A 22590-nucleotide genomic window follows, 5' to 3' on the forward strand; every position below is an offset into this window, starting at 1 on the left:
ATATAAATATCTTCCTCCAAATCACCTTGAAGGAAAGCAGTTTTCACATCCATTTGCTCAACCTCTAAATCATAAGCAGTAGCAATAGAAAGCAAAAATCTAATTGACGTCATTTTTGCAACAGGAGAAAATATCTCACCGTAATCAACACCCTCAACCTGAGAGTAGCCTTTTGCAACTAACCTTGCTTTATACTTTTCAATGCTTCCATTTGAACCAATCTTTTTCTTGAACACCCATTTACAACCAACAGGTTTTCGTCCTTCAGGCAATGGTACAAGATCCCATGTATCATTCTTTTTCAAAGCTGCCATTTCTTCCTCCATAGCAATCTTCCAGGATTCTGCATCATTCATACCTAATGCCTCTTCTACAGATTTCGGTTCATCCACACTAGTATTCAGAGCAAAAATACATCTCCAATCATCAGGTGAATACCTTTCAGGTGGTTGTCTATGTCTTGTAGACCTTCGAACAAGCTGAGTTGGAGGTTCTTCCTCCTCTTCTAAAGATTCAGAGCTAGACGAGCTCTCCTCAAATTCTTGCCTATCTAGGGGTCTTGATTCAACTCTTTCAGGTGTAGAAGGAAGTTGAATCACATCTTCTTTTTTAGTCTGTTCTGGCTGCAATGTAACAGAAGGAGACTTAATTTCTCTACAAATAACACTTCTACTGTGAATTACCTTTTGTGCAACAGGGTCCCAAAGCTTGTATCCTTTCACACCATAACTATACCCGATGAAGATACATTTCACAGCCTTGTTCTCCAACTTTGTTCGCTTCTCCTTTGGCACATGTGCATATGCCTTGCAACCAAAAACTCTAAGATGTCTCAATGAAGGCTTGTGACCTGACCATGCTTCCATAGGCGTTTTATCAACAAGAGCTGATGTAGGAGACCTGTTAATCAGGCAGCAAGCAGTGGCAACAGCTTCAGCCCAAAACTTTTGTTCAAGACCAACACCACTCAACATACTCCTAGCCTTTTCCATCAGTGTCCTATTCATTCTTTCTGCAACTCCATTCTGCTGTGGAGAATACGGAGTTGTCTTCTGCCTGTTAATTCCACAGTCTTTACAGAATCTATCAAAATCATTAGAGCAAAACTCACCGCCATTATCAGTTCTCAAACATTTTATTTTCTTTCCAGTCTGCAACTCAACCATTGCTTTAAATTCTTTAAAACGACTAAAAACTTCAGATTTACTCTTTAGAAAATATACCCATGTCCTTCTACTAAAATCATCAATAAATGAAACATAATATGTGGATTTTCCAATCGAAGAGACATCTACTGGACCAAACACATCAGAATGGATAAGGTCCAAAACACCACAAGTTTTATGAGAACTCGAGTAAAACTGAACGCGGTTTTGTTTTCCATAAATGCAATGCTCACAGAAATCAAAGTCAAGATTACAATCATTCAAACCTTCAACAAGGTTTTTATTTTTCAAGGTCCTTAGACCCTTTTCTCCAATGTGGCCAAGTCTCTGGTGCCATAACATAGTCTTCTCTGCAGGTAACTTTGCTTCAGATGAAAGTGCACCCTTAGGTACCCAAAAACCATTTCCATCTGCTGAAGGTGAAACCTTCAAATCTTCCAGTGAGGTATCCACAGATTTACTTTTTACAGAAGTGCTATTACACTCAACAGTGTATGCTTCAAGCTTATACAAAGTGCCAAACCTGACACCTCTAGCAACTACCATAGCACCCTTAATCATCTTACATCCTGTTTCAGAAAAGACTACCTGCACACCTGCATCTATTAGTTTGCTCACAGATAACAGGTTTTGTTTTAATCCAGGGATATGCAACACACCATTAATCCTTTTTATTCTACCATCAGAAAACCTGATTCTAACTTTACCTCGACCAACAATGTCTAAATGTTAATCATCACCCAAGTACACCTTACCTCCATTAAATCCTTCATATTCAGAAAACCAATCTCTATTGGAAGTCATATGAAAAGATGCCCCTGAGTCAATTAGCCAGGCATCATTACCTGCATGAGTCGCCAAAGCCGCAATAAATGCATCGCCATCTTCCTTGTCAGACTCAGAATCAGAATCGAACTTTTTCTTTTTCTTCTTCTTTTCTTCTTTGCAGTCCTTACGGATGTGACCCGGTTTACCGTAATTCCAGCAAATGACTTTGGACTTTCCAGGAGATTTCGATCTCCCTTTGGATTTGGACTTGCCGCGCTTCTCATTCTTCTTGCCTTTCTCCTTAGGTCTTCCACGAACGGTTAGGGCTTCCTTTGAACTGATGGATACCTTCCTTCGCATCTCTTCACCGAGTAGGGCACCCACCACGTCTTCAGATTTCAAAACAACAGAAGTACTACCGATAGCCATAACAAGAGAATCCCACGAATCAGGCAAAGAACAAAGCAAGATCTGACATTTCTCCTCCTCATCCATCTTAACACCGACGGATACTAATTGAGCCACAATCATATTGAATGCTTCTAGGTGGTCTGCAATTCGTCCACCCTCTTCCATCTTCAAGGAATACAATTTCTTTCTTAAGAAAATTTGATTTAATAAAGATTTCACTTGATACATCTCACCAAGCTTAGTCCATAGCTTCTTTGCAGAGTTCTCTTCATGGACATTGATTAGAACAGAGTCTGCCAGGCACAGTCTGATTAGACCCTTGGCTTTTCGGTCTATAACATCATACTGAGCTGCTGCAGTAGGATCTAAGGGCCTTTGGACATTCGCATCAACAACATCCCAAAGATCTCGATCTATTAGCAGATCTTCCATCTTCAGCTTCCACATCTCAAAATTACTTCCATTAAATTTCTCCACCTCTATTCTCCCTGACGAACTCGCCATCTGAATATTCCTGCAACAAGATCAAAAAGTGTCTTCTGCACAAGCTCCCACTCAAATCTGGATTAGTTCAAAAAACCCAACTGCCCACAATTGAAACCAAAGGTGATCAGGCTCTGATACCACTTGTAAGGAAGTTAAGTAGCGGAAACAACTTCCTACACTAACCTTGAGAGGAGGGTAATGCAAAACTTTTTCAGATCATTACAACAGTTACAGAAAATAGAAATAGATATAATAGCATTCATACCACAACACAGTGATTTACGTGGGGAAAACCCTTTCGGGAGAAAAACCCCACCCTCCAAAAGCAGCTCAATATTTTATTCAGCAATCAAAAATAGATTACAAAATACTTGCAGAGCAAGCTCTTCGCAGGAGTACCACTAATCAGAGATTCAGAGGCAACTCAATAGCCATAAGACTCTTACACCCAACCTCTATCTCACACACCTCATAAATAGGAGATACAATACAAGAAACCATCAAACGGTATTACAAAACCATGGGCTAAAACCACCCAATAAGGTGTAGCCGACCTTATCTCCCTTCTAGATGCCCTATGACATGTTAAAGCACACATCAACACGTGTCGCTCCCTTTTACAGCTCATTTATGTATCCGATACAAATTATTTTTCCTATTTCAAGAGTACAAACTTTCGGAGGCCATAACTTGAGAACCGGGTGTCCGATTGACGAACCGTTTGAAGCGCCGGAAAGCTCGCGAAGTGCTCTATCACTTCGTAACCCGCTTCGCCAGTTACGACCACTTTTCAGGGTGTTTCGGAGCCTCTAAAGTCCCCAAAATTAAGTTTAAATATTTTATTGCACCCCTCCAAGATGAAAACTTTAATATCTTCAAAACTAGCTGTGACCTTGCGACGCAACTTTACCGGAATGCTTATCTAGCCAACCAGAAGCTTCAGGGAGAGTTTCGCACCATTTCGTGCTCAAATAAAAACTTACTATAAATAGTAACCTCCCATAAATGCAAGGTTGAGACACCATTTTTCCCAACACAAATCAGATTGCAATTTTTCCTTCTAAGCAAGCACATCATCACAGAATAGATGAGGTTGGCTTATCTTACAGAGCAGTAATTTCCCCTCATCCATAACATCTCTTATGTCTTTTTGCTCTTTCTAAAGTTCACATTGGAGCTCGTTCAATTTCTTCACTAAGGCAGTGTTTAGTGCCTTTTGATGCTTCTTCTGTGCGTTAGCTTCAACAACCTCTTTCAGGCTTTGTACCTGGTCCTCCACAACTGTGCATAGAAGTTTTAGCTGGGCCAGAGAGGAATTGGTACAAGGGAGGTTAGTATCGGGAATCAAACTAGTAAGTGTATCCACTGCACTTTGAATAACATATTGCTCCTTTTTCCTCCTTAATGCTTCTAGTCGCTCCTGAGCAAGCTTAATGCTTTGGAGCAGCTGCGATTCATTTGCAAATTGGAGGTCAATAGGACTAGTAATGTCAGCCAGTTTGGCTTGACTACCGGTTGCCTTTGGTGTCTCCACGTGTGTGCTCTTTGTCGCTTCCTTCTTTGCTTTGGCTCTTTGCTTTTCCTCTTCTGCCTTCTTTTGTTCCTCTGCTTCTTTCTTTTTCTTCTCTTCATCCTTTTTCATTTCTTCTTCTTTATGCTTCTCTTCATCTTTCTTCTTCTCCTCTTCCTATTTCCTCTTCTCCTCTTCCTTTTTCTTCTTCTCCTCTTCCTATTTCATTTTCTCCTCTTCCTTTTTCTTCTTCTCTTCTTCTTGTTCCCTCTTTTCCTCTTCTTGATTCCTTTTCTCTTCTTCTTTTCTCTTCTCCTCTTCATGTTTCTTCTTTTCCTCTTCTCTTCATCTTTCTTTTTCTCTCTCTCCACTTGCACTTTTTCAGCCTTTTCTTTGTCTTGTTTTTCCTTGTCCACTCTCTCTTTATCAACCTTTTCCTTTGTCACATCCGGAGTTACATTTTCAACATCTAAGGCATCAACATCAATTGTGTCCCTCTGTTCAGTAACTGGTTCTCCTTCACTGTCATATACCTCATCCGATTTTCTAGTTTCCGGTTCTTGATCAACCAATTGTTGGCTTTAGACACTTGGTGCAACTTCAGAGTGGCTTGGGTATGTGAGTGTGTATTTTTCACCACTTCAGGAACTTTCCCTTCCAGTAACAAGAGTCTTCTTCTTCTCATGAAGAAGATGCCTTTGTATTTATCCATAACTTCATAGAGCTCTAAGTTTGACTCATCAGGAAAATATTGTGCAAAAATTTCTTCTCTTATTTCCTGTTCCTTTTCTATGGCAATGCGCCATTTGTTATCTAAAGAATTGTATAAAGAATCTGGTGTCACAGATCTAATTTCTGATGGCGACCGGTCATTAATACATAAATATTGAATAACTTCCTGTTCAACTTCCTCCTTTTCATTGTCATTAAAATCATCAAAATGATCTATTAAATCACTTAGCACTTTTCTCCTAATATTCTTGATAGTCCTTTGACAATGTGTCAATGGTCTGTAAGAGGAAATGTCTATATTTACCGGTGCTGACGATGTCAGTTCATTGCTGGTTGTCTTTGTTTTCTTCCTCGTTTGCCTAGTCTTTTTAGGCTGCACTTCAGGTTCTGTATCCTCAGAATCTAGTGAGATGCTCTTAGTTTTCCTCTTTCTTTCAAAAACCCTGGCAAGTGCAACTTTCGGTTTCTTCTTGGCTGGTGACCACTTGGTCACTTTAGGGCTTGCTGAAGTAACCATTGCTGATATCAATGGCACTACCTTTCCCTTCTTCACTGAGGGCTCTTCAACCGATGTTACCCTTTCCAAGTAGGTTTTGGTTCTCTTCTTATTTGGATCAAGAGGCGAGGCAAGTAGGGTAGATGCATACCCATCGAGGATGTCATACATCACCTCATATCCCATGGGCTCCACTTCTTCCTTTCTGGGCTCAACCACCTCCATTATGCACTCATCTACTTTGATGGTAAAGCAGATGTCCTCTTCATACTTCTTGACAATATCACTAGATATCCTCATCCTCTGGCTCATCTTCTGTCTGAACTCATCAAAGTATTTGTTCAAGACTTCACGATAACTGGTTCCCACCGCTTGAAGATTTTCTCTTATTTGTTTGGTAACTGGTTGGTCAGCAGACCATTAAATATCACCGACTCCAGGAAAATAGACTTGAAAGTAGAAAAACAATCCTACCAATAGTTGTCCAAATTTAAATCTTAAGGCATTAACCTATTTGATAGATTTCAGGTTTACCAGGAGTTGCATCTGCATATAGGTGCATAGATCAAATGATGCATCTTCCATGATCATTCTGTAGGCAAGATTAACCGCAGCAACAGAGATAGAGTTAATTCTGCTAGCATAGAACGTCTGATATCCGATCACCATGTAGACATATTTGACCAGATCATCCTTGATGGTGTTGATGGTCATTCCTCATTGGTCGCTCATAGAACCAGTGAGCTTGGTCATTTCTGTCTTAATGACTTTCCTTAGGGCTGGCACTTCTCCAATGTTACAGAAACCGGTGACGGCATGAATCGCTTCTGGTGTGATGTCATGTGTCCACTCAAGATACATTTTCTCACCATGCACTCTTCTTAGGATGATGCGGATGTGATCTTCTGTGAATTCTTCAAGAAAATAGACAACATTGTGAAGTTTCTTCCTTTCCAGGATGTTGTATTCAGGCTTGATCTTCTTGTCATCCCCGCAAAATAAACCTAACTGAGAATGGATCACTAGTGATCCTAGGTCTTCTATTTTGCAATCAATATAATCTAAAATACCTTCCTCAACTATAACACCAGCGGGTATCTGGGATAGGGCATTGTATTTCATCTTCCTTTGTATGAAATTTGTTGAATCAATAGGTGCACTTGAACTGGAGTGCGAAGAAGAAGCCATAATAAACAAAGAAACTCGAAAAGTACCTTCGTGAATCAAGATTTAGGGCTTTGATAGTGTAGCTAGCAACACACCACTTTGGTCACTTAGAACACCACTTAGATGTTCTTCACTAATAGGTTGCAAATATCTCAGAATTCTTCTACTAGATTTCAATTCACTCTGAATCGCAAAACAAATCGCCTTTGGTCTCTCTACACTTGAGAATTTCTTGGCTCACAAATTGATAAGTGAAAATGACTTGAAAATACCATTTAAATGAATTCTTCACCTACCACAATAAATGCTCCACCATTAGGGCATAAACCCTAATTTTGTCTTTTACCATTTTCGGTCTTCTGCCAATTGATAGGTAACACACACCGGTTAAGGTCTTTTACTGGTGTAAACCAGGGGTTCAAAATATTTCACTGATTCACTCCCCCTAAGTTTTTTTGTAGCTTAGTTTGTTGGTTCAGAGATTTCCACACTAGGTGCAGAAATCGGTTCTTCTTGTGACACTTCTTTTGGTTTCTTTTTCCAAGTTTTCTTCATATCCGCTTGAACAGTTTCAACATCAATATTTCCCTTCAGAGTGATCGGTATATCATTCGATATGTTCTTTCTCATCGTGCAGAATCTTGTTGCGTGACCCGGTTTGTTGCAATAATAGCAAACCATTACAGGTGCTCTCCAAGGTCCATTATTCATGTTTCCATTCTTCCTTCTGCATGTTGCAGCAGTGTGACCGCTACCATGACAAATCAAACAGGTTGCTCTCCAACCGGTTGTCGCTTGATATCCACCACTACCTGACTGATGATTATAGGCATTATACTGGTTTGGTTTCTGGTTCACGGAGGATTCAAGAAAAACTCCTTGACTCCTTTGAGGATATCTTCCAGTGTTGTGCATGACAGACCTGCATTCAAATGATCTATGCCCAAACTTGTTGCATACATAACAGTTACCATCGAATCTATTGGATCTAGGTTTATTGTTTAGAATGTAAGGAAAAATATTGTAAGCCTTACTTCTACATACATTGGCAGTATGTCCTTCCTTGAGACAATTAAAGCAAACAGGTTTGAACTTTTGCTTACCTTTATCCTTTGGTGTCGGTTGCTTCTTTGATGCTCCATCTTTTGTTCCAAAAGTCTCAGCTTCCTCATAACTAGAGAAACCAAGTCCATTAGTATTCTTTACCAGTTTGGCTGATTCAAGCTTTTGCTCTAACTTAGCAGCACTCTGATTGAATTTGGCAAGTATTTCCTTTGAATCAGTGAGTTCCTTGGAAATAGCAGTATTGGATTCCTTCAAGATTGAATTCTCAGAAATAGCCATGTTTAGTTCACCTTGCATTTCTTCTTTTTCCACTTTACTCTCTTGGAGATGAGCGGTAAGTGCACTGATTTCTTGCTTCAGTTTGGAGATCTCATGATCTTTGTCTTTTACTAGATCTTCAGCTTTCCTCCGGTTCTCAAGCTCTTGACACATTCTGATAGTCAGTCCTTCAAGTTCCCTTCTCAGGTTGGCATTAGACTCATTCAGTTTTTCAACTTCTTCAACTAGGGCTTCCATGTCTGCTTCATCAGAAGAACTATTTTCAGTAAGCTCCATCAGTTTCTCAGCATGCTCTCTTCTTTTGGCTAGAGAAGCTTTATATTTGACTTTGAGTTCATCATAGGCTTTCTCAGTCTGAGTGAGACAGTGAGTAAGCTCCCTCACAGTGTATTCCCCCATATCTCATTCCAAGTGGTTAGACTTATAGAAAGGTTGGCTCTGATACCAATTGATGAATACTAAGAGGAGGGGGTGAATTATTATACCACTAATTACTGAACTCAAACACTTAAACAGTTTAGCAGTAAACCAGTATAACACATTTACTAACAAACCAGTTAAAACAAATGCAAACCAAACAACAAATAAGGCATTCATCCACAGGAGCACAATCACCATAACACAAGAGTTTTTGACGTGGAAACCCAAATCAAAAAAACTACTGTGAGCTGAAACTCACAAGTAACAATCTGCAGAATAGAAACCAGACCGGTTAAGGTCAGACCAGTTAAGGTCATACAATGTTCTTCACCAGAACAGATCTTGTTAAGAATCTCGATCTCTATTAGGAGATAAGTCCGATTAAAGACTACCTTGTGAGAGGATTTTAGATCCACGGTTGTGAACCACCTTGTTAGAGGATTTACAAAGGCTTTTATGGGCCTACCCGATTAAGGGTTTTAGACTTGCCAAAGATGTGAGTAATCAACAAGTGAGCGATCTAGCAAATAGCACAGTCATAAAGAGATTTGTTCATCGCCAAGATTTCCTTATGAGGGGAATGAGAGTTGATAGAAGTAGAAGATGATTTAGTTGAAGTGAGAACATCATTACTACTAAATATAGCATTCACATTGAGAGATGGTCTTTTAGATGCTTTGGTGGGCTTAGAAAGATTATATCCAAGTCCAAATGAATATTCATGCATGTTATGTTCTAAAGGAACTTTAATTCCTTGTTCATTTGCGCCACAACCATTTCCACTATAGCCACTCTTAGCCAAAATATGAAAACCACAACCATAACGATTAGCCATTTCAGAAAGAAAAGGTGGTTTTTCATAAGACAAAGAATCAAATCCTTCAGAATTAGAGGTGTGAGGAGAAGAAGTTTGAGAAGCGGCCACAAAATTATTGCTCATAGGTTCAGGTAAGATAGATTGATCTCTAGTTTCTTCCTTCTTTTTAACTTTAAGCTCTCTAGGAGGAACCCTATACTCACCTACAAAGGTGGGATTAAAATCAAGAGATCCCCAATCGTCTCCTGCGAGAACCTTCTCAGGATCAAAAGCCTTTTCATGTGTAGATTCAGGAACTTCAGACTCATCCAAAGGATTTTGATTATCAGAGGGTGATGATTCATCCACAGGTATCTTGTTTAACGAGTCATCACTAGAAGAGGAAGGCTTAGAAGAACTCCCTTTGGAAGTGGATGTTTGCAAACAAGCTTGAAAATTAGTGTCACCTATCAAGGTATATGTATTATTATTATAAATAAATTTAACTTGTCTATGCAAAGTAGAGGGGACAGCTTGCATACTGTGAATCCAAGGTCTCCCTAATAACAAGTTGTATGTTAGATTTCCCGACATAACATGGATAGGAGTAGGCAAAATAACAGGTCCCACTGTGATGGGTAAGGTGATAATACCTAATGAAGACTTAGCCACATTATCAAAGCCTCGAATGGGACGAGAGTCAGGCTCAATAAGGGATGTATCCACATTCATCTTATGCAATAGATTAATGCTACACACATTAAGGCCAATAACCATTATCTACCAGTGTTCGTCTTATAGCAGTGTCATTTATGATAACCACAATCATCAAGGGATCATATTGATGTTGAATTTCACTAGTAGGCAACTCATCTTGAGTAAACACAATTTGAGCTTTAGGATTCATCACAGAGTTAACCAAAGACACTATATTACTAGATGTATTAGGTGGAGGAACATTCAAATCTTTCAAGGCATCTTGTAACATTCCATGATGAGCGGAAGAAGTTTGGATCAAATCCCAAAGGGATATCTTAGCAGGAGTAGTTTTAAGTTGTTCTATGAGATCATATTCCTTACCAAGAACTTGTGAAATACGAGGAGCTTGAGGAAGAATAGGTTGGGAATGAGGAAGTGAAGTTGGGATAACTGGAGGAGGATTAGGCTGCCTATTATTTCTTGTATTATAGGTATGGGCAACCGCATGATAACTTTCTCTAGTCAATTGCTTAGCATACTCATAAGGGCTCTTAGTAGAATAACCTCCTTGCACAGTAATAATAGGTTTGTGAGGAGTGCAAAAAGAATCATTAGCATAACCACCTTGGACCACTAAGATAGGCTTATTTAAAGGTTGAGAATTTTGAGAAGGACAAGCACCTTGGACAGTGAAGAGAGGTTTGTTAGGTGTTTCATTCACATGTATCAAATTGATTGAGGATGGTTTAGAGGAATGAACAAAAGTGTTGGAAGAATTATTGATAGTCTTCTCTTGCACTAAAATCTTACCATGGATTAAATCATTTTTAGGAGAGAGACAAGGGGTAGGCACTGATGTTCTAGTAGGAAAAGTAATACTAGGAAAGGTCATATCATCCTCTATCATCAAAGGATCTACATGGGGATTAAACTCTCTAGGAGAAGGATCAACATTATTCTCTAAAGTCTCACTTTTGAGAGGGAGATCTTTGAAAGACATGTTAACCATCTTGCTTTGAACTAGGGTTTCCTTATGAGTAGAACCAAGTTGAGGAGAGGGAGATGCTTTATTTTTAGAGGGAGAATAATTGAGATTCAAGAGAGGTGAGAAACTATCAAGGGAGTTTTCAATCTTGATTTCATCCCCTTTGGCTAGGGTTCTCTCATGGGATAGAGAATAATCTACACCTTCTTCTAATGGTTCATCCCAAATAGTGAGGTTGTTGAAAGGAATGTTTGAAGTATTGTTAATTTCAGGAGAGGAGATAACATTGTTTATTAATTCCTCATCCTTAGGAGGGAGAGCATCAATAGTTGTGTTAAAATCATCCTCTTTCCTCAAAATATGTTCAATATGATCTTTAGAGGAGAGAGAATTAAGGAAATTGCTTATTATTTCATCTTCTTTCTCTAAGGGATGCTTATGGGTAAGACAAACTTTAGGAGAAGGGTAAGCATTTATCATTAATTCATCATCTCTAGTGGGAATTTTGTTGGAAAAGGAAATGCCATCACTAGGAAATGTAGGGATAATGTCATCTTCTTGCACAAAAGGATCCTCATGAAGGGAGTTTTTTTTAGGAGGAACATGAACATATTTCTCCAAAGATTCATGCTTAGGAAGGAGATCTTTGAAAGAAGTGTTCATAACCTCTTGTTGCACTAACATGCCCCCATTGGAAGGACCAACTTTAGGAGAAAATAAGTCAATGTCCATCAATACCTTTTCACTTAGAGAGGCATCATGTAGGGAAGGTAAAGTAACATTAAGAAAGGTGTTTATGATATCATTCTCTTCCTCTAGGATAGCTAAATAGGAAGGGCACATTTTAGGAGAATTGTCAAGATCACTCTTAAAGTCTTCATCCTTAGAGCATGGGAGAGTCTCAAAGGGATTGGTAGCAACTCTTTTAGGCACTAAAATGTTGTTATAGATGGGGGGAGGTTCTTTAGGAGAAGGAAAAATTGAAACAAGGGAAGCTAACCCATTATCACATCTATGAAATGAATGCATCATGACAACAATTTTCCTTTTTCAAATGATAACACATGCAAAATAGAAGGAAATGTTCAATGCAAGTACTTAGAATGTAGATTTAGAAAATGAAATTTATGATTCAAATGAGTTCCTAAATCAGATTTGAAATTATTGATCCCAATTAAGCTATCCACAAGTTCAACTTTGAATTGAAAAATTAGGGTTTTAACAAAAATTTCCTCTAAATTTTTGAATCTTGCAAGAAATTAAAACTTGTAAATGCAAATTTGAATTTGAAATAGCATAAACACTCAAATTTGAAAACATAAATCAGAATTAGGGAAGATTGGAGTTCACGTCGGGTTCACCAAAATGTGTGGGGGAAAAAGCGAGACTAGGCTAACATGCCCTAATCTCACTTTCGATCACACACTTGTGGAATACGAAAGAGCCTAGAGGTATCACACAATTGGCTACTTCTTTTTGTGGAAGAGAGAGCCACGGGCTACCTATTAGGATTTCTATTCCTTTGTTGTAATTGAAAGATAAGATGATGCAAGTTCAATTCCTAACCCCAAAGTGCAAGTATGAACTAATAACAAGATTGTAGAATTGAAACTAAACAATGGAAAGCTATAAACACAAGGACAAGACAAGAATGTAAATGTGTACCTGGTGTTAAAATCTGAGTGAAAATGTTCGAGACGGGGGCGTGGGCGCCAGTGTCCTGATTCTGCCCCTGAAACTACTGTTTTGCAACCTGAAAAGCTGTCAAAAATGCTGAAAATTGTTGTCTGACAAAAGGACCAGGGCGCCCAGCACCCCTGTCCCAAGGACCAGGGTGCCCAGCACCCCTGTCCCAGGGACCAGGGTGCCCCACGCCCCTGTCCTGGTCTTTTTCCCTGAAATTTGGTGTGAAGTTCTATCTCGGTCTGCTTCTTCCGGATCTGCAACTTGCGGCGGCGTCCGAATTCTGAAACCTGCACTTATATCTGAAAAGGTATGGTGGGCGGCTATATAGGGTTTTGCCTTAGTCAAACCCCCGCTTTGGTGATTTCCACCTCCACGAATAGCCAAGTTGTATTGTAAAAGTAATGTGTGTGCAGACCTTGTGTGTGTGCAAGATCCTAAAATGCAAGTAAGCAAACTAGAGCAACCTAGAAAGTAAACCCTAATTGCTTGCAAATGATAATGTAAATGCTCCAAATCAAGATGTAAAGAGATCTAAAGCATGAATACAAGTGATATAATGAGGCTTATGCAAAGACATGAAAACAACATGAAATCATACCCAACCCCAAGGGAGGGGTACAAGCCAATCTTCAGTCGGTGATCCCTTATTGTTCTTCAATGCTTTCAAAGCCCTAAATGGATGAATGAAAATGCTTGATGGATGAATGTTGAATGTTGTTGAAGTCTTCAAAGATCTGCTCTTTCGCTGCATAGAAGGTCCTTGAAACCAAAATTCGTGATCCTTTCCAATGAAGAAAGAGAGCTCTTATATATGAAACCCTAGGTCTTAATTTCAACTTTTGGCCAACCTAGAGATTGAATCTCCCGCCAATATCTTGGGGTTAAGCTTTATTTTATGATTGGATTGCACTCCTAAAATTTTAGGAAAAATTTCCGGGACCGTGTGCACTCCGGGCGCCATGGTCCCGACAACTTTTCACCAAATTTTCAGGGCCGTCGGATATGATGATTTTAGAGAGAATCCCAAAGTTACAGGTGATTTTGAGATGTTTTGACCCCCAAAATCAAGCCCCCAAGTTCAAAATAGGACCTAATTAGGGTTTTTGATTAAATGATGTATTGGAGGAATAAAATGAAAGGGGCACACTTTAATGAAAGGGCCCAACTTTATGATGTGGAAGATGATGAAATAGAACCTTAGACCTAATTAATTTAATTAATTAAGTGCTAAAGGGGAAATGCAATGCAAAATGCAAAATGCGCCAAGGCGGGTGCTAAACTAGGTGTGAAATTGTACCACCCTAGCAAGTGCGTACAATTTACGACGCTACAGATACTTGATAAGGCCTATTGTTAGCCTGTGGTAACTATCTCTTGACTGAGACCAATTCATTTCCATACCCTTGCAGTTGCTAGCTCATTTTTTGCATTGAAGTCTCCATAGCAGCCTTGAGCTCTTGGATTTCAAAAGTTGGAGGGGGTGCAGGTGTAAGCAAATGGCTTGAAGACGTCGTTGGTATTGGTGCTAAAACAGGCTATTGGGTAGGAGCCTCTGGAAATAAGGGCATTGGAGGCCTAGGAGACAACTTTCCTGCTCGTATTAAGCAATTTTTTGTCCTTATGGTAGTCTCATAAGATAATGGGAGATTATCTCCTCCCATAGATTGAATCATTGCATCCATGTCATTGTTCGAAGATTGAATCATTCCAGCTATGTCACTATTCAAAGCCTTAAGAAAATATAGAAAAGAGTGGTTTGATGAAGGCTTAACTAATGATGGAATTATATCCCATGTCTTTTGAAATTTATAGTTGAAATCACCCATGAACTCATGGGGTCCTCTTTTTATTGTGGTCAGTTGCTCCTTAAGTGATAGATGGTCACTTTTGTCTTCAAAATGCTTGCATAGCTTTTCTCCTAACTCATCCCAATTGTGGACGAAGTTAGGAGCTAGCCCTCTATACCATTGGAGAGATTTTCCCTTCAATGAGGAGGCAAGAAGCCTCACTGCAACATTGCCTGTAGTGACATCAAACACAGTGCAGATGCTTGACACATTGTGTATGTGTTCCTCCGGGGAGGTAGATGTCTCTCCTATGAAATATGGAATAGCCTTCAAGGCTGCCACTGGAATATCATTCTTTTGGGAAAAAACCAAAGTGTTGCCACCATTAAAGGTGACAAATGCATGTGCTCTTGGCACTTCCATAGCAAATAAGGTTTTGTTGATATGGATGCCAGGGCCCTTAAGTCGTGTTAATCTTGAGATAGGAGGGGTAGAGAGGAATCTTGAAGGTGTTAATGTTGTTTATTTTAACTTCGGTAAAAAAAAAAAAAAGTTAATCGGATTCCAATTGCCTTAAAGGCAACATTGGAATCTAATAACAAGGTTGGGCCCTTCTCTCCCCTTACACGCCAAGCACAAAAGAAACATATGCTTCCATTATAGGGTCGACCCTATATTGTAATGTGTGAAGTTAAGCCCTAAATGGGCGGCATTGTATACTCCAAACGTGTGGACCTATCCACAACATTGTAATATGCAAAAATCAATATGTAGCGTGCAAAATGGTTTTGGTGCCCAAGGTTAAATGGGTCGACTTAGAGATAAGTCCAAAAGATGAACCTCGTATACATACAAGCCACTTGCAACGCTTAAACATACAATGACATCATGTGAATTAGTCTGATTTGAGAAGTGTGAAATATCTATGCTCCTTATAGTACGAATTATTCCTCCAAAGGTCAGGTCTCCTTCATATCAACGAAGACAAATAATGATGATCAACGAATACCTCTTCTCTGCAAAGTGCAATTCTGATTGTTGAATTGCAAGGAAGGTGTGCGAATTCATTCTAAAGTGTTCAAGTTCTCATTGATGTGTGAAATCACTGTTGTGGACAGTGAACATCCATTGTTGGGTCAGTGAATCATATTGATTGTACTGTGAATCCATTGAGGTCCTCTTGCTCACAAAGTTCTGAGATAAGTATGACATTCACTATGATGATTTATGCCCTAGTTAGCTAACTTTGTAACTGTAAAACTACCCTAATATAATCAGAACTTGAGTTCCTTTGTTGCTGGATTTTTCCTCCAAGAGGGAGGTTTTCCCAGGGTAAATAGTGTTGTGTGCTACTTCATTTTGTGTATTTCATTTCCTTCTACTGTGCCTACTAATTTTGTTCAATTATATCAAATATGACCATTGAACTAAGTCAGTATAATTTTGTTAAGCATTCAATTTATGTTTTCTATCCTATACTGCTAATCTGAGCACTAAAATCAGCATGGTATTAGAGCCAGGTTCGTACTAACCAGTGATCAGATTTAATCATGTAATTTCAGTCTCTTGTTCTTTCCTTCTTTGGTGACAGGTCCAAATAGAAATCAGATCTGGAGCAAAATTGAAACCAAAAGGAAGAATTAGGTTATGGCATGTTGGTCAATGAATTAGGTCTCCAAACTATAAACATCTTCTTTAGGCTGGAAACAAGTTTCATTGATCAACGAACCTAATGCAAATGAGGGTGCATTTGCAAAAATTAGGATATGATTCACCTTCGACCAATGGAGAAGCCTGCATGGTAGTATTTGCAATTCGTGTGGAAGTCTTCGTCAGGTTGATAATGAATCTGGCACATTCAGGTGTTTTCTCTCAATAATTTAAAATAAAAGATTCGTTCATTTAACATTTAATGTTTTCATTGTCATCAAAGTCGTCTTATTGAGAGATTCTTATATTTACTACTTGTTAAAGAATCTATATTTAGTCCTTGTTAAACCGAATATTATAAGAGGGTTCTTGGTTAATTAAGGTTGTTGTTAAGGGTTTATTATTTTGTTTGGGCTGCATATTTATGTAGTGTTTAAGATCTGAATTATTGAATTAAGCAAATAAATATTCTTTGAGCTAATGCTTAATCTGAAAATTTTGAATCTACAAGTTAACTGAATACTGTTGGAAGTCTAGTTACTATTTAGGTTGCAAGGTTATTCTCGCAGGTTTACTGTTGAATACTATTGCAACATTTTAGTCTTACATGATAAATTATGTTCAAGATATAGGATTGGAAAAGACGGTAGCATATTGTCCTTCCTGCACCATTTTGGGACAAGTCACTACCAACCATATATTAATGTTAAGATCTCTCTCGTTGACTCTTCATGCATAGTTGGTGGTACCGTTGATAGCTTCAGTGAATGTCATGAGCTATGGCACCGTGGTAGCTTGATTCTAGCCCTGTGGTTTGAAAGAATACATTATAGGTTGTCATGTATCAACCTTAGCTGGTTTGTCATTTTGACTATATATATTTTAGCTTACTAATTGCTATTGATTCATGGAAGTATAGCTCTCTATCAGGCTCTCACTATCATTGCTTGGTTAGTATCTTCATTGGTAAGTATACTTCACTCTCCTTGTAAACATTCTATGTCACCATCATGTGGTACTTCATTATTAAAAGGTGTTAGTACTTCCTCATCTATGATCTGATTGAGTTTTGACTATCAATTGAATGATTCTATAATAGTTACATAAAACTGACTTTTCAGTTGAGTATTTGTTATCATGAAGTGTGAAGTATTATGGAAATTAATGATATACACTATATCTTCAATTGTTGACTTAGAATTGTTCTAGTTGATAACTATCATACTTTTGTGAGCTAATGTAGACTCTATTAGGTCAGACTAATGGTTGAATGCATGTACTCTCAAATCTGTGGAAACCCTGCTGAGGCAGAAAATGAACATGACTTAACTCTTATGAGTTTCTTTGTACATCCTTCATGAAAATTAGATTTTTGTTATAACCTGTACGATGATGTACAAGTTTCAGGTTGTATGTTACAGGTTGGCTCTTTTTAATTTGTGTCACATAAGTATTGTCTCAGCATTCTATGTATCATTGGTTATATTGTTAAAGAGATGCATCTAACTTATCATGAATGTTGTGATTCTCACCCAAGGTCATTTTTGTATAACCTCGTATAGTAGATGATGTATGGCGAGGGCCAAGGCCATACTGACATCAGAAATCCATAAGCTTGGATTGATGTGGCTTCAGAGGGAGCTTTGAAATAAGGCATAAGGATCTTCACACTCGATTAGAAGAAGTTTGAAGATATGTCATGATCATAATTGCACCATGGGTCCAATTCATAAAAGGTGAAGTTGGCATTTCTCATCTTTGTTTATGAATATCTATGATACTACAATACTTGGCTATTAGTTTGATATTGAGGATTAAGAGGGAGCCCTATGATCTTCAATAAAAGTCTTGACAATTACTTGATAAGCCTAGGGTTTTGTAAAGATTCTAACTTGTTCCTTAAAGTATTTGAAATGCTAATTCTGATTTCTTATGTGGATGATCTAACTCTGACTGATAAAGATAGTCTCATAATTTGATATAAGAAACAATTAGCTCAGAATTGAGATGGAAGATCTAAATCTAAAATGCAATACTTCTAGGTTAGAAGTGTGGCAAGGATCTAATGAAATTATTCTAAGTCAAGTTTTCTATTGATATGTTGAGAGAGTTAGAATTGTGTATTGTAAACCTATATGGAAACTAACTTGAAGAAGTTGAGTATGTCTGCAACCAACTATGATTTTGCAAATTCATCTGAATAGAGGCAGGTTGATTGGTGAGTTTTTCAGCTAATCAAAGCTAAGCATATTGTTGTAGCCAAGCATATCTTGATATATTTTCAAGACACAATTGATTATGGGTTGAAGTTGCCATCACATTAGAAGACTACTTAGGTTCAGATTGGTCAAGAAGTGTTACAGACAAGGAAAACACTTCAAGCATTCATTTTAGCTTGGACCCACTGCGATCTCTTGGACCTACAGGAATAGTCCTTAGTTGCATTGAGTATTGCTAAAGCTAAATACATTGTTGCAAGTGTTGCATCAAGAGAAGTAATGTGGTTTCTCAAAATTCTTGTTATGTTGTTTTGATTTTTATCAGGGTTGTATAGAGATACCTGACAATTCAGTGTTTTATGGCAGGACAATCCTGTGTTGCAGATGTTCTCACCAAGTCTCTTGAAGCTTGACTACTTCAAAAGATAGACTTGGAGTTGTGGAGAACACCGCATTGGTTGAGAGGGAGTCTCAACCTCAGTGATACATTGTGTTGTATCAACCACCTTCTGCGGGCAATGCAAGGTGGTATTGTACTCTTCTCAGGGAGAAGATCAAATGTAACCATCCTCTACGAGCAATGTAAGATGGTATAAAAGATCCTCTCCACCCTCTGTGAGAAATGTAAGGTGGATCCATTATTTGCTTATGTGAAAGATGGAGGATTTTGTTTATTCCATTCTTTTCTTGTGTGCAAGATGGAGATTATATTTATTCCATTCTTTGCTTGTGTGCAAGATGGAGGATCATGTTTATTAGATTCCATTCTATGCTTGTGTGCAAGATGGAGGACAATGGTTATGTAACTCCACTCTATTCTTGGGTGCAAGATGGAATTCTGATGTTACATTCTTCTTTGGGAGAAGACTGAGGTAAGGCAATGCATGGTGGATATGTGTGATGGAAAGCATGGAAAGACTCTATGATGTGCATGAATACTTGTGTATGTATTCATGACTTGCAAGTGTGCATGTTAAAGTTTTGGATTCACCCTCCACAGGCAGTACGAGATGGATACTATGGGCTACTATTTGTGGCTACTTGTTGTGACCTCTCTAAGGAGTATTTGAAGTTGACAGCTAAGTTCAGATTACAATTTAAACATTGTATGGGTTGGGCCCTAATCTTGTAACCTAATTGTAAGATTATTTTTCTCCCTAGTTAAGAGGCAGTGTTGTTTATTTTAACTTCGCTAAAAAAATAATAATAATTTAATCAGACTCCAATTGCCTTAAAGGCAACATTGGAATCCGATAACAAGGTTGGGCCCTTCTCTCCCCTTACACGCCAAGCACAAAAGAAATGTATGCTTCTATTATAGGACAGACCCTATATTGTAATGTGTGAAGTTAAGCCCTAAGTGGGTGGCATTGTACACTCCAAACGTGTGGACCTATCCACAACATTGTAATATACAAAAATCAATATGTAGCATGCAAAATGGTTTTGGCGCCCAAGGTTAAATGGGCCGACTTAGAGATAAGTCCAAAAGATGAACCCCATATATATACAAGCCACTTGCAAGGCTTAAACGTACAATGACATCATGCGAATTAGTCTGACTTGAGAAGTGTGAAATATCTCTGCTCCTTATAGTGCGATTTATTCCTCCAAAGGTCAGCAAGGTCTCCTTCATATCAACGAAGACAAATAATGATGATCAACGAATACCTTTGCTCTGCAAAGTACAATTATGATTGTTGAATTGCAAGAAAGGTGTGCGAATTCATTCTAAAGTGTTCAAGTTCTCATTGATGTGTGAAATCACTATTGTGGACAGCGAACATCCATTGTTGGGTCAGTGAATCATATTGATTGTACTGTGAATCCATTGAGGTCCTCTTGCTCACAAAGTTATGAGATAAGTATGACATTCACTATGATGATTTCTGCCCTAGCTGGCTAACTTTGTAACTGTAAAACTTCCCTAATATAATCAGAACTTGAGTTCCTTTGTTGTTGGTTTTTTCCTCCAAGAGGGAGGTTTTCCCAGGGTAAATAGTGTTGTGTGCTTCTTCATTTTGTGCATTTCATTTCCTTCTACTGTGCCTACTAACTTTGTTCAATTATATCAAATCTGACCACTGAACTAAGTCGGTATATTTTTTTTAAGCATTCAATTTATGTTTTTTGTCCTATACTGCTAATCTAAGCACTAAAATCAACAGTTAATACTTCTATTTGGGTTCCCCTAATAGGCAACAAAGAGTGTCTACTCCTATAATTTGAATAAGGGAGCTGGATAAATTGAACAATACCTCTAGATGATGATTTGGTTTATCTTATTGGCATAGGTTGCAATTGGTATCACCGAGAGTCTAAATTTGTTCTTAAGAGAGTCGTCGAGTATGTGATTTGTCACCTCCAAAGGTTGAGTTGTTGATAGACACACCAACTATCAGCAAAGATATGATCAGTGACTAAGATTTTGTACCCCAGATGGTCATCTATGAACTAAAAGTTCAACAGTCCCACCGGGCGTGCCAAAAACTGTTGTCACAAAATTTTGCACCCTTGATGACCCATGAAACCTTGATCATCAACCTTATGAAACATGGAAACAATCTCCCAAGTGTGGGACTTGCAAAAGTGAGGTTGAGTCTCTGGAGAAGGTTGACTTCCTATTCAATCTTGGTGCAGGTGTTGGACTAATCCAACACTGATAAATCCTATTCTATTGATTCTAAGGGAAAGGGGAGAAAGAAGGGAAACTGAAAGAAGGGAAATAAGGTTTGCACCTAGATAGAATATGATCTTCCTCACTATAGTTGCACAACACATTAATGAGATCAACCAAGAGTATGCACAACTTTCTATCTTAACTACTTTCCTAAAGCATGAGTGAAGGTCATAATTCTTATGAGAATCAAAAGGAGTTGCACTTAGCTCACAGATGAAGCTCTAAGAGGCATTAACACAATCTCATATACTAAGAAAACAAACTAAAACACATTCAGACAAAAAGGTAAGACATTACACAAGTTATCCAAACTGAGAAATAGACAAAATAGCCAACTTAATTAATGCAAAGGCAACACATTTTTTACAAATACAGAGAGAACAAGGTCCATTTTGCAGAAGAAAAAGAAGGAAAGATCCTCCAAAATATTACAGAAATTGCCTTTATAGTTCAAGCATAACTCAGACTAGATTCAATAGAAACCCTAACCCTAACCAAGGTTATAAAAAAGGCAGAGGGGAGAAGACAATCTGATTGAAAGATCTAAGTTGTAGCGTGCAAAATCTCCTTTGCGGGTGTATAATTGCATGGGAGGAAACAAACCTACCCTGCAGATGAAGTAACCCCAACACATAAGAATTATTGGGTACACTCTAGGGCAAAAGGTCTCTTATCTGCAATGAATGAGCATGGATTTCATTTGAAATCGGCTACAGAGGCATAGGAGGGACAATCATCTCCTGAAAATTAGGAGAAATCTGCATGGGATGGCGTTTGAGAAATCTTTGTCAAACTCAAAAATCTTCATAATGCATTGAAGAGGCATGAGTGGCATCCATAATCGGCCTGCAGGGTCACTTTTGGAGTAATGGCGATAATCCCTAGTGGTTGAATGAAAATCAGATCTGAGATCAGGCGTCAATTGAGCACAAAAAATGTCTCGACTACCAAGTCGGCAACCACCCACTTTGCAAAGCAATTGAATTTCAACGATCACCACAAAATTGAAAGTCCATCGTCGATCAAGAGATCTTGCACGCAGATGGACACACGAGGTCTCGCCATATAAGTGCTCAAAAGCCCTCTTGAAGATTAAAGCATTTTTATCAGATCGAGCTTTATGAAAATCCAACAATCGTAGATGGCTGACGTGGCCCCCACGGGCCCACATCTCCACCTTTCTATGTGACGGCCTGGCTGCCTAACCGACCATGCGGGATAGCGAGGAACACCCTCTCTCGCGATCTCTTACCCTGCAGGCCGCTTTGTTTGTCGTCTTTACCTTGCAGGGTGGCAGGGACACTACCCACAACCTTATGCTCTCCTACCTCATAGGATCACTAGGACTACATGGAAAGGTTTGTGGGATGGCGGGATGACTATCTGCCCCTTCACATTGTTATCTCAGGAACCTTTTTGCCTCCCTATTTTGCCTGTGCGAGGAAATTATATCATAGGTCAAGATCACCGTCCTGCTATCCCGCAACATCACTTACTGGCTTTAGAAAAACTTGCAGGGTAGTGGGGCCGAAAAACTTGAGGGGAAACCACCAACGGCCGATAAGAGGAAAAGGGGGAAATAGGCCCG

The sequence above is a fragment of the Cryptomeria japonica genome, chromosome 9, assembly GCF_030272615.1.
Source record: "Cryptomeria japonica chromosome 9, Sugi_1.0, whole genome shotgun sequence".
NCBI lineage: Eukaryota > Viridiplantae > Streptophyta > Pinopsida > Cupressales > Cupressaceae > Cryptomeria > Cryptomeria japonica.